This window comes from Lepidochelys olivacea, assembly GCF_965140295.1.
Source record: "Lepidochelys olivacea isolate rLepOli2 genome assembly, chromosome: 8".
In the NCBI taxonomy this organism is placed as follows: domain Eukaryota; kingdom Metazoa; phylum Chordata; order Testudines; family Cheloniidae; genus Lepidochelys; species Lepidochelys olivacea.
The window spans coordinates 11,204,365-11,218,375 of record NC_140418.1 but is presented as its reverse complement, the minus strand read 5'-3'; the positions used below and the strand labels follow the sequence as shown (position 1 = coordinate 11,218,375).

At 43.1% G+C, this 14,011-nt stretch overlaps 1 protein-coding gene across 1 annotated transcript in view; it reads right to left on the bottom strand.

The window, feature by feature from the left end:
• Nucleotides 1-14,011, bottom strand: part of LECT2 (leukocyte cell derived chemotaxin 2) — a 61,012-nt gene that overhangs the window by 33,934 nt on the left and 13,067 nt on the right. The window contains exons 2-3 of the mRNA XM_084637957.1: nucleotides 2,066-2,203; nucleotides 271-420 (exon numbers count right to left, since the gene is read on the bottom strand). The gene's annotated coding sequence lies outside the window, so the exon portion shown is untranslated. The remainder of the gene's footprint in view (nucleotides 1-270; nucleotides 421-2,065; nucleotides 2,204-14,011) is intronic.

Sequence of the window (14,011 nt, the reverse complement as noted above, 5' to 3'; positions counted from 1 at the left end):
CAATTTTTTTCGCAAAAAAGGTTTTTAAGGAAAATTTTTGGCCATTTCTACTCTCAAGGCATGATTTAGTGCCAGGAATTCATATGTTGCAAAGGCTGATTCTTTTGAAAGTCCAAATACACAGACCACAAAGTATTTCAAACCATTAATAAATAAGATTGGGTGAATTACCTTTCCTTATAAAACAGAATGAATATTTTGTTCTTTTTTGTGAAGTTACTAAAAATCCTTTACAAATCTTATTTTATTAACCTCAGTCATTGCACTTACGTAGCAAACAACAGTGGCGCGTTCGAGGTCCCCCACATCTATGGTTAGTGTATGAACCAGAACAATAATTGCTCCTGTACTGACATATCCCTCTGTGGTTTAAACACTCTCGATCGTAGAACAGAAACCACAGGTGCTCATCCATTTTACCTAAGAAATAATAGAGTTTTTAAAAATCTCATTAGAAATTGATACTATCATTTATTTTAGTAACCACAATCATAGTGACACTGCCATTAATCACTGGCACAAACTCATGGAAATGGCTAGTAAGGTCCCTCTGTCAAGGAAAGATTTTCTCCAGGACTGTTGGTTATCCTGACTCCCTTAGTTATTATCTAGCCAAGCTATGTATATTCTTTAATCTTTCCTCAAAAGCCAATCTTTTGATCCTCTTAATCATTTTATTACCACTTCAGTTTGCTGGCACTTTATTGGTATTGACTGCTCACAGCTGTATATGGAAATCTGGACGTGGTCTCAGTACCACACAATAGTGGGGCAGATGAACGTATAGTGCCTTGCTAGAACAGAGGTCCCATCCATATGCCTCCAGAGGAAGACACACCATTCCCTGTCCTCACCATCATTACGTGGCTAAATCTGCAATATTTTTAGGAGGGGAAGATTTCAGCTTGACCCAGCTGGTGACCAGGTGACATGCTGGGCTAAAGAACTGCTACTAGGCACGGTTCAAATCCACTTATGCTGGTTTTCCATAGCCTGGGTGGGGTTTCCCTTGAGCTTAATTTTCTCCAGAGAACTTAGAACCATTGCAGAAGAAAAAATTGGAAAGCGTCCAGTGGAGGGTAACAAAAATGATTAGGGGACTGGAACTCATGACTTATGAGGAGAGGCTGAGGGAACTGGGATTGTTTAGTCTGTGGAAGAGAAGAATGAGGGGGGATTTGATAGCTGCTTTCAACTACCTGAAAGAGGGTTCCAAAGAGGATGGATCTAGACTGTTCTCAGTGGTAGCAGATGACAGAACAAGGAGTAATGGTCTCAAGTTGCAGTGGGGGAGGTTTAGGTTGGATATTAGGAAAAACTTTTTCACTGGGAGGGTGGTGAAGCACTGGAATGTGTTACCTAGGGAGGTGGTGGAATCTCCTTCCTTTGATGTTTTTAAGATCAGGCTTGACAAAGCCCTGGCTGGGATGATTTAGTTGGGGATTGGTCCTGCTTTGAGCAGGGGGTTGGATTAGATGACCTCCTGAGGTCCCTTCCAACCTTGATATTCTATAATTCTAAGAACCAGGAAGAGGTGTTTCTCTGGTCCTCCTACTAATTTAGGGATGGAAATCCACCTAGTCAGATGATCCTTCCCATGGATATGGGTGGAGGGAAGGAGTCTCCTCAACACTTCCATGAAAGCACAAATTGGTGGAAAGAGGCAGCCAGCCCATTCCCCTCTCTCTCCTATAGAATCTGACGGAAGAGAAGGGGATGTACCTCAGAAGAAAACTTCAGATAAGGGATGGGGGAACCTAGGGTTTGTCACAAGTCAGTTGAGGGCCACTTCACCTTGAATGTTTCCTTAGAATATGTGCTAACTATGTATGGTAAACTCTCTTCCATCCTGTAGCTAGCCTTGACACTAAGAACCTTTCTCAGAACTGGGGAAGAGCTCTGTGTAGCTCGAAATCTTGTCTCTCTCACCAACAGAAGTTGGTCCAATGAAATATTATTTCACCTTCCTTGTCTTTCTAAGACTATTCTTATGCAGTCTCGATGTATTATAAATGTATACTTTGGAAAACTAATATCCATAAACTATAAAATAGCTTGTACTTACACGAAGTAGAGCAAGGCATGCAGCATTTTCTATTTTTATTAGGTCCGCACAGGCCAGAAAGCATTTCAGACCAGCATCTTTTTTGCCGATAGTCATAGCACTTCCCATGTTTTTTCTCACAGTTAACGTCAGCAGCACCTAGCAAGTACAAAAGACTTTGTTCAGAAATGTCACGGACATGTTACACTGGGCTATTACAGTGAAGTGACAAGGTATAACTGAATAGAAATAAGTGCTAATAAAATTCCTGAGGAGCTCCTCACTAACTATGTCTCTGGACTTGGCTGTGCCTCTACGAAAGCTGAGCTGTGAGGATTTTCTCACTTGTTCTCTAAAATAAGTCATCTGGGTTGAAAATGCACATTCAGCTCTTCGTGAAATTTTAACAATAGTAAGTAACCTACTCTTTTTAAAAAAGAGAGAATAAAGGCTTAATTTAGAATGTCACTCACTCTCTGTGAAGACGAATGACTTGGGGGGGGGAGGAGGGTTAGGGTTGGTCTGATTTCTAAAGTTGGAAATGTATAACCAATTGAAAACTTATTTCTTAGCATGATCAGTTGCCACTTACTAAGATTTTCGGTATAGCCTAGTTGTTCCCCTCTGCACCTAAATGATATCAGTAAGGAGCAGAGTGGACTACATTCTGCAGTGACCAGGAGGCTAAGTTGAGAGTCATGAGGGAACTGCTTGTTCCAGGCTGCTGCTGGGACAATTTGCACGGGATTCCAAATGTTTCATTGAGAAGCACATAGCAAAATCCCACAACTGCATATTTGGATCCCAGGCTCTGCAATGTGATCTGCCAGTTCAGAATCGTGCACCCATCCAGAGTCCTGTCCCACAAGGGACCCTGCAGGGGTGTAGGGGCCCAAACTAGACATTGTGAGATAGGTGAGTTAGTTGATATGTCTTTGTGAATACACAACCTTTGATTTGTAATCACAAATACAGCTGCCCTGCTAAACCAGCCTTCCAGAAATCTTTCCAACCAAACAGCAGCAACAGCAAAGGGGTGGTGTCATTTTCCCCCATTTCATTCACCTAAGATGTGAATTTCAGAACCTTGCTTATACCATGCTCAATAATGTTCACATTTACAGGCAATTTCTTCCTCCTTCCAACCGCGAACAGTAGGCAAAGAGAGGATTGTTAGGAAAGGAAATAGTTAATAGCCAGTTTTTCCCCTAGCAAATGAAAAAGTAAGATACAGGAATACCATTCATGAAATTGTATTCTATTCAGGACAAGCGAGAGACACTTGTTTGTCAAGAGAGTGCAAAAATGTTTTCCCTAAATTTCCCCTATACCTCTCGAACTAACTGTCTATTGCTGAAAATATTGATGATCTCTTAACTGATTTTTACTGGTGTAATACTCCTCCACTATTGTATTTTAAAATCTAGTTTACTGTAGCATTTTACAACAATAAACATCTATAGAATGTGCAGTTAAATATAATCTCAATTATAATAATATTTAATACCTAGCTCTTATATAGCATCTTTTATCCATAGATATCAATTCAGTTGGGTCAGTTTAAATTCATCTACACAAGTTGACTTTGTTAAAGACTTACCAACTGAAATCAAGGCAAAGACAAAAATCAGTGAAATCATTCTGTACGCTTCACCACGATTCTGTGTTCATGCAACGGTACTGGACTTTCTTCTCATCCTGCTACTTATGAATGCTAGTGAAGGCCACCCTGGCTTCCAAGCCAATCCAAATTCATATACTTTCAATTCAGTGTAAAGGAGGCAGTCTTATTATGTGAGCTAATCTGGAGACGAAAATCCCATCCCAGTGTGTATTGCTCCAATACAAAACATCTGAGCAGATGGGGATTTCTACTTGAGAGATATCCAAAACCAGGATTTTCTCCTAATTCTCAACAAACTCATGCACAATAAACAATTTAGCTATGTTTGAATATAAAATATTGCTGTGCCACAGAGGACTTTAGGTGAATGGGCCTTTGAAACTTGTTTCTATTGTTTCTTAGAAATTGATATGTCAGTGAAGGGTTCACTGGAAACCTGGATTAACAGGTATGACGCTACTCCTGTCACAGACACTTGACTAAATCCTGCTTTCTTTACTGAGAGGAAAACAGAGTTCAGTGGGAATAATTGCTGAGTAAGGACTACAAGATTTGCCCCCTTTGTACCTTCTCTGTTTTTCAACTAGTTTTGTTCTGACTTCTCATGAAATTAGTTGAACGGGTTAAACTTGCTAAAACTAAATTATTTGCTGAATGTCTTATGCTATCCTCTTGAACCAAGATAAGAGATGAATGCTCATTGGCTGCTTTTTTGAGCAGGAGCGGCAAGGATACAATCTCTTCCTTGTTCACGGTCTGTATCTTCTGTTATAATTTGTTTCACATGAATGTACAAAGGAACACTGAGTACAAATGTAAGTATCTGCTCCATTGTCCGAGACCTAGAAAAGTATTCTGATGACCCAAGGGAATTCTTTATTAATGGTTAACATTCATATTTCCCATCAGTCCTAAACATAGCTGGTTTTCCTTGCTGAGGAGCTCATAGCAGAAAGAATTGGAGCAATATTGCATTTATCATGAGTGTGAAAGAGTCAAAGCCAGAGATGGGCAGACTGAAACAAAAGCAAATTTAGACCTTGTTATCTTCCATAATTGAAGAGCCAGTAAGTAAGAGTGTATGGAAGACTGGAGATACTGAAGCCAGAAACCTGAATGTTTTGTCTCAGAATAACACAGCTAACATTCAGAGCTGGTAAGATCAATACAGGTAGAAGAGTAAGCGTCGGGGAAACTGTTCCAGAACACTATGGAGGAAATCCTAACCCCACTGAAGTCAATATCCGTTTTGCTATTGATTTCATTAGAGCCAGTATTTCACCCTAAAAGAACTTTTAAAGAAACTCCCGAGAGAAGTAAAAGATGGTTCACCCACACCTTAGAAGACAGCTTGGGCTTTACTATGGCACATCATAGAAAACCCTATAATATCTCAGCACTCAACACCCAATGCATGTGCCCTCCCAACACCCCTGTAAGATAGGGGTATCATTATTCTCATGGTGAAACTGAGGCCCAGGGAGCCACATTTACAAAGGTATTTAGGCACCTAAAGATGCAGCAAGGTGGAGAGCAGCATTAATAAATGTGCATAAGTGAGTTTGGTGCATACATCCCATTGACTTTCAACAGAAATTAGGCACCTAATCGGCTTAGGAGTTTTGTAAAACCCACTAGGGCTAGATCCACAGAGGGGATGTAGGTAGAGCATTGCAATGCCTAACTTTAACACCCTGCTCCTGTGATTCTACAGCTGTGGGTTAGGATCCCAGGCTTCCTAACCACTGGGCTATGGGATATCCTGGGGTAGGTCTCTTGACGATATTCCACTTTGTATACGATACTTACATCTTCAGTGGGCTAGAGGGTGAGTGAGAGAGACTGTGTAGCCTGGTAGTTAGGGCATTTACCTGGGAAGGTGGGAGACCCAAGTTATGGTCCCTACTCTGATGAATATTCAGGTATTTTATACAACAAAGTGGAACAGCTTCAACAGGAGAGATTGAGAAAGAGCCTCCCCATGATATACCATAGTTCAATGGTCAGGACATCCACCATGATGGTGGGAGACCTAGGATCAAGTCCCTGTTCCAACTCCGGTCCCTGTTCCAACTCCGGTAGAGTGGGGATTTGACCTTGGACCTCCTTCATCCTGGGTAAATGTTCTCACCACTGGGCTCTCGGATATAACAGGGGTAGCACTACCTTCTCCTCCTCCAACTGTGTTTTGTGTGTGCCCTAATCAGTTAAATGTGCTCTAAGGCAGCTTCTCAGTGTGCCTGTTGAATTGGGTTCCAAAGGTGAATTAGGCAGGTGAACACCAAGTTTGTGAATCCCACCAGAGCTTGGGCACTGAGCAGCTAAGCGGCAATGTAGGTGCTAGGGACTTTAGGTGCTTAGAGGGGAGGTGACAGCTGGGCAGGGGTTTCAAGAATGTCAATTTTGGATTTGGATAGCTAAAATGGCCATTAGGCACTTAAATCCATTTGTGGATCTAGCTCTGTGAGGTGTTTTTTTTTTTTTTTTTTTTTGTAGGAGTGGTGGGTGAAATTCTGTGGCCTGCATTATGCAGGAGGTCAGACTAGATGATCATAATGGTCCCTTCTGACCTAAATATCTATGAATCTACATGCCTATTTAGGCATCGAAATACCTTTGTAAATCTGCCCCAGAGAGATTAAGGGATTTGCCCAAAGTCTCCAAGAGAACTGTGTAGCAGAGCTAAGAACAAGACTCAGATTGCCTGAGTCCCAGTTCAGTACCTTACCCATAAGACCCTTCCTTCTTCCTACCTTACAGAAGTTATCCCCATTACCTGAAGCTGAGGAGGACACATATTGAGGTGATCTACCTGACCAGCTATCCTCATTTCACCATCTCCCATTGTATTCCATCTGGTAAGAACAAAGAATTTAATCAGGGACTAGAGATGCTGAGTATCTGTAAAGTGCATTCCATCATATTCATCTTTTACTAGGAATAAAGATTTACGCTGGTCATCTTTCTTTAGGAACCAGAATTGACTTAGTAATCTATTAAACAGTGGAGGCAAATGACATCTGAAGGGGAGTTAGTGACCTAGATAAAGGTACACCCAGAGCCAATTGATAGCAGTGAGTGAAATGACAATGTGTCTTAATTCCAAACAGAGTAGGCAGCGTCCTCCAGCTGTTCTAAAGGTAACCGATTCAGAATGTAACCGGGGCCCTATATCCACCCCTTTTATTTCTTCAGCGTGACAGGTTCAAAGAGGTGCATGGTTACTGATATCTCTTCCTTGCCAAGTGTTTTCTGGCTCTTTTGCGGTTAGCACTATACAACAAATTACTAAGTGCATTTGTGGTGTGGGGTGGGTGGAAGAAAACCAAATGAATGGAAAAACAGAAAAACGGGCCCTTATAACACGTTCCAAGCAAATAATTTTTCAGTGTTTCTATATCTGAATGTGTGCATCAATTTTAGGATTTTGTTCAGGGATAGGTAGGATGGGAGGAGTCGGGGAGTGAGAATCCGCTACATGCAGTAAGAAGTCAGCACAGAAAGGGAAATATTTAAGGAGATGTCTGCCTATTTTCATATGTTTTTGGACCAGATTTTCAAAAGCACATAACTGGCTTACATATTTGATAGCTGGCGGGTGTCCCATTGACTTGAATGTAGTAGCACTGGCTTTACGCTAGTGTAAGTGAAATATGAATCTGGCACCACATTGTCTCTTGATCCTTCGAGGTGGTCAGAACTCTGGCGGTTAAATTCCGCAGTGAATAGAAATGGTGGTGCAAGCTGCACATTGGGTGTTTGTGAGTCAGAAAATGAGTATAGGAGCTTTGATGGACTCAGTTTCATTTCAGAGTCAAGCCAGGGTAGACTGTGTAAATGTAAAGATGTCGGATATACATGACAAAGTGGGTATTCACCCACGAAAGCTTATGCTCCAATATAACTGTTAGTCTATAAGGTGCCACAGGACTCTTTGCTGCTTTTCAAACTTGTGTTCACAAGGAAACTATTTTTTTTAACATTAAAATGTCTTCCTGAAACATAGCAAATATTCTGTGTAATCAGCACCAAAGGTGAACGATGCGAATCAAACCAAATTTGTCTGAGTCTAATTTTAAAGAGAACCCTTGTTGCAAAGATCTGTGGAAAATTGTTTGGAAACACTCAGCCCTGTACATAGGGGTTTTGTAGGTTTCGCTATGCCTTGTTGCAGTTTGGTGAGAGAAGTAATGATGCTTAAGACCTGCTGCACACTGCTGGATATTTTACTTGCAATCATAAAAACATACCTGTCTCTCTAGCACTCCAATTCTAGTGGCAGGGGCTTTTTCAGCTGAAGAGAACGTACCTTTGGAATCATAAACTCTGTCCATCAAAGTTCAAGCCTCCTTACCTTTAGTGCACATAATTCACGGTGCATTTATTTTATCTAGCTTTTACTAATACACAGAGTACAGTCACAATGTCCTAAATATGCTGTCAGACATACCATCAATTAAATAATCGGATTATGATAGCAGGGGAGCTTTTTCCACTTTTAACAGAACTTTTCAATTGAGGAGGGAGATTTAACAGAACCCATCTATTTTATGATGGTATGCCAAGAGGTCCTAAAGAGGTCCTGATGGGATGGATTGCACCCTCAGCAAGTTCGTGGGTGACACTAAGCTAAGGGGAGAGGTAGATATGCTGGAGGGTAGGGATAGGGTCCAGCGTGACCTAGACAAATTGGAGGATTGGGCTAAAAGAAATCTGATGAGGTTCAACAAGGACAAGTGCATAGTCCTGCACTTAGGACGGAAGAATCCCATGCACTATTACAGGCTGGTGACCTACTGGCTAAATGGCAGTTCTGCGGAAAAGGACCTGGAGATTACAGTGGACGAGAAGTTGGATATGAGTCAACAGTGTGCCCTTGTTGCCAAGAAGGCTAACCCCATATTGGGCTGCATTAGTAGGAGCATAGCCAGCAGATCGAGGGAAGTGATTATTCCCCTCTATTCAGCACTGGTGAGGCCACATCTAGAGTATTGCGTCCAGTTTCGGGGCCCCAACTACACAAAGGATGTGGACAAATTGGAGAGAGTCCAGTGGAGGGCAACAAAAACGATTAGGGGGCTGGGGCACATGCCTTCTGAGGAGAGGCTGAGGGAACTCGGCTTATTTAGTCTGCAGAAGAGAAGAGTGAGGTGGTATTTGATAGCAGCCTTCAACTACCTGAAGGGAGGTTCCAAAGAGGATGGAGCTAGGCTGTTCTCAGTGGTGGCAGATGACAGAATAAGGAGCAATGGTCTCAAGTTGCAGCGGGGGAGTTCTTGGTTGGCTATTAGGAAAAACTATTTCACTAGGAGGATGGTGAAGCCCTGGAATGGGTTACCTAGGGAGGTGGTGGAATCTCCATCCTTCGAGGTTTTTAAGGCCCAGCTTGACAAAGCCCTGGCTGAGATGGTTTGGTTGGGATTGGTCCTACTTTGAGCAGGGGGTTGGACTAGATTACCTCCTGAGATCTCGTCCAACCCTTATGACGAGGGGAATGATGAAGGAATACATCGGTAACCCCCAGTTCAGCCTATAGAGCAAGCATATACCTTTGGAATAGTGGCCCAATTGGCTAGACAATTGAACCTGGAGACAAGAGGTTTGTGTGCATCCTTTGCAGTGATCCAGAAAATAGGAATGGAAACTGCATCACCCTCTTTGCCCTGCCGATGTTCTCCCCAAGCAGGGCTGAGGCACATTGTGAGAGATGCTTGCAGTGCCACGGTCAGGCTGTGTCAGTTTTGTGGATCCATCTCCTTTCCCAAGCACTGAGGGCATGACCCAAAATCCAGATTCAGGAAGCTCAGCACTTCAGAACATTAAATCCTTCACTTAGGAGCTAAACCTTAGGCTCCTGTTTTTGAAACGCTGAGCGTATGTCTACATTGCAGCTAGACACCTGCGGCTGGTCTGTGCCAGCTCCCTTCTTGCAAGGTCCTAGAGCCCGGGCCTGAGCCCAAACATCCATGCTGCAATTAAACAGCCCCTGAGCCCGAACCCTGTGAGCCTGAGCCAGCTGGCACAGGTTAGCCAGGGGTTTTTAATCGTAGTATAGACAGAGTCAAGGGCTTATTCCAAAGCCCATTGAAGTCCATAGAAAATTGACTTCAATGATCTTTGGCTCGGGTCCTAACTCCACATACAAAATGGAAGCCAAATAAATATGATCTGAATAATAACAAATTAGTCAAAAGGTGGCTTAGTTTGTTAATAATGAGACCATTGCTTCACAGAATGCAAATTAAGAACTAGTTTCTCTGTGTGAGGGAGGAAGCACCTGATGATGAGCTAATACAGAAGCTGATTGAACATTTTGAAAAATGTGAGTAACTTCCTTATGAGTTAAAAGCTGCTCAGGTGGAAAAATAAAACTAGATTGGCACCACTAAGTACAAAAGCAGAGACACTGGAGATGGAAAATACTTGTGAAGTCTCCAGCCCATCTCTCTTCCAGTGCAGAATTACACCCTACAGTGCATTTCTTCCTGTCTTCCTTGAAAAGTCCCAAGAGAGGGGTTTTTTGCCACTTACTATGGGAGAATATTCCACATCACAATACATTTCACAGTAAGAAAACTTACTGGTATTCAACCTTCTTAATTTTGTCCTGTACTCTTAGCTATATCCTATGTGTAACACAAACTAATCTCCTGTTAAATATTTGGAACTGCTTTCATATTCCACCATAGCCCCCTTGTCATCCCCTTGTCATGCTATAACAAATTGAGCTTTGTACTCGGAAACCAAGCCCCTCATCTTCTAATCCGAATACTTATTCTTTGATATCCTTCCAGTTTGTCTCTCCTTTTGGGCAATGTGGTGTGCACAATATTCCAGATGCGGTCACATCAGACTCGGGGAGCAAAAGGAATTATTCCAAGGGGAAGATTCCAAACATCCATTATTTTCTCATTATTTATTATTGTTCCCTGCTAGTCACCCTCATTCATTAAAAGATGGAAAGCTAATGTGGACTAAATATTTTTTGTGTGTGCTCAATGGAATGTAAATGTAATGAGAGGTGTATAGAATAGGCGCAGAAGTTAGCATTCATAGCCAAATTTAAGAAGTTGCTTCCAAACTTTTGTTGATTCATTGGCCTATTCTGTTGTTGGTAAACTTCACCCCTGTGCAGCGAGCCAGCACAAAGCCCATGTACCACTTAAGTCTCACTTAAGCTTTATTTTGTTCCAGCCCATCTGCAAGGGGTGAAGTTCACCAACAACAGAATGTCTGGGTTGATGCATCTGTTCTTTTCTCTTTTATACAGAAATGATGACTTCCAATTTTTAAAAAGAAATCATAGAAACCCCACAAACAAACCAACACACAAAGCCAGGATGAACCCCCTGATTAAAGGCTTAGAAAATCTCCAGCTTCCTGATACAGTCACTTGGGGAGGTATTGGCAGCTTAGAGTCCAGACCACGTTGGGGCTGCACTGCCCCAGGAGCAGAGATGGGACTAATTCTGAGTTAGATTTGAAGTTCAGTCCCTGCTTCCTCCTTATTCCACGAAGGATGTGAACTGCGTTGTAAGCCTTTTTCCGGGCACACCTTAATTCCCCTTTATGCCAGCTCAGCTGGGGAAGGAGAGTGAATGTACAGCCAAGATTCCATCCACTCCCACCAACCTACACAGGAGAGAGAGTACAAGCCTGGAGACAGCTGCTTTCCTTCTGCACATGGACCAGCAACGTGGGTAGCCAATGCAGAGAACAGGGTATGTCATCTCACTGCCCTGTGTGGGTACACTAGGCAGCTCACAGCTTAGGCTCTGGCAAATTAAATGCCGCAACAGTTCTGCAAATCAAACCATACACTTAAAAAAATATCAAGCCATTGACAATACTTTTGTTAATATGCTGAAGAGGCTGGCGGAGAAGCAAAAAGCCTCAAGTGCATCCCCAATATGCAAACCTGGAGGTGGAGTTCAAACCTCTAGTCAATTTAAGGAGCCCCAGTTTAGTGTGCCAGGTTGTTTCATCTCCTTCAGAAATTGGAGATGTCTGGGAAAAACCTGCCTGGAAATAGTCAAATCCTTTCATCAGATTCCTGAGAAACACACCGGGATCTGGAAAGGGCAGACGCCTGCTGTGAAGTCAGAGGGATACTTTTTTTTTTTTTTAAATAGACAATTTAAAACAGTGTCCGGGTCAGATTTTGAAACCGAGGAGGGTGATGGGTCATTGGTGGTGGGATGGAGAGTGAGCCCACCCTGCACTCACCTGGCAGCGGCTACTGTCCCACAGGGCTGGGCCTGGATCCCCACAGTGGGCATTGCAACCTGGCACTTGAGGTTGAAGCACCATTCGGGTCTGGCCTGTCCGCATTTCAGTCATGATGGAGGAGCACCGGGCCAAATCTGAGTGAGTGGTGATGGATCATGGTGAATGGGGTTGCATTGCCTGGAGCAGGGATCCGGGCCCAGTCCCATGGGACAGGACAGGAGCCACTGCTGCTTGGGGAAATTGGGCCAGGCTTGCTCTTCAGCCCCATATGAAAATTATGAAAAAGTGCCGCATAAAGCCTAAAGCTCACAGGGGTACTCCATCTCCCGTCAAAATAGGTACCGCCTCTCGGGGATGTGGAGCACCTACGCCGACGGGAGACGCTCTCCTGTCAGCCTAGGAAGCATGTGCACTAAGTGCTACACCAGTGCAGCTGCACTGCTGTATGTGTAGACAAGACCTAGAGGTTTAAGTAGAGACATTCCAGATCCTGCAACCCTTACTCATCTCAGTAGTACCGTCAATATTGAGGACTGGAGGACTGAGGCTTTTAAATGTGACATTTAAATAATATATTAAAATGTCTTCCTGTTACGAAACTTGTAAAAAGAACAACATTTTCTTGGTTAAATTGAAAACAGACATTTTGGAAGTATTTTTTCTATATTTTTGTTTGCAGTGTTGTAGATGCGTATGTCCCAGGATAGAGAAAGAAGGCAGATGAGGTAATATCTTTTGTTGGAACAGCTTCCAACTAAAAATAATTACCTCACCCACTTTTGTGTGTCTGTTTTTTCTGGAATGAATTATAGTTACTACCTGTTACACTGCTCCCAATTATATTTGATTGGTCAGTTTTTATGAAATATGCAACATTACTTTTTAAACGTTATTGATCTCATCTGCAATTGGGAAGCTTTATACAATTTTAAGTGTATGTTAAGTTTTCATCCACACTGTAAATGTACCATATATTAAAGTGCAACACACACCGATAGAAAATTATTTTGTGGGGAGAATATGAATGGTGCTAGCCCGGGAATCTAAATAATTATTTGCAGTATGGGCCAGCAGAGGGAGCATTAGTTTTTGTTTGTGCACAATCCTTCATTGATACTAGAACTCAATTGTTTTCATTCTTCTAAGTTTTCTTTAGAGAGCAAAAGGGATTACAGTTGTCTCTAGCTATTAAAAACTTGATAGGACAGTAATGTACATATGGGAACAAACTTTCCTGTTTAGTTTGAGATACGATATTATGTACAATAATATTCTTATAGTTTTCCTCCAACACAACCATAAAACTGGGGGGGGGGGGGAGTGGGTCTGGAACAATGGGAGGCAGGGAACGAGTGTGGGGGAAAGTCCAGAACAGAGAGAGGCAGGAGGTGTGTGTCGGGGGGCGGGGGGGGGGGGCGCAGGTCTGGAGCAGTTGGAGGCAGGGAAGGTGTGGAGGGGAGTCTGGAGCATTGGGAGGCAGAGGAGGTATGGGAAGGTCTAAAACAGTGGGAGGCAGAGGAGGCATGGTGGGGGTCTGGAGCGGTGGGAGGCAGAAGAGGTAAGGGAATGTCTAGAGCAGTTGGAGGCGAGAGGAATGTGGGGGGGGTCTGGAGCAGTGGGAGGCAGGGGAGTCGTGGAGGGAGAGTCTGGAGCAGTTGGGGGCAGGGGAGGCGTAGAAGGGGGGTCTGGAGCAGTGGGGGGTTTGGGAAGGTCTAGAGCAATGGGAGGCAGAGGAGGCTTGGAGGGGGATGTGGATGATTGGGAGGTAGGGGAAATGTGTGTGTCTGTGTTTGAAAATGCATAGTCATCTCTTTGTGTGTGATGATTGCAACAGCAGTATGTGCTGTGCTTTAAAAAAAAGTCTCAGTGTGCTGTGTAACCGGTCTCAGGTGAGGGTGAGCCACTTTAGATTTTGGGTTTTTTTTCTCTTTTTGGGCTGGTGCCATTCAACAATGAGAAACATTTAACGGCTTGAAAAATTATTTCTCTGCATGCTGAGTGGCCATGTGCTATTTTTTACAAATATAGAGTTTAGGTGTTCCCCAGCTCTCCTACATAATATCAATAAGGAGCAGAGTGAACTGCACTGGGCAGTGAGTAGGAGGTCAAGCTGA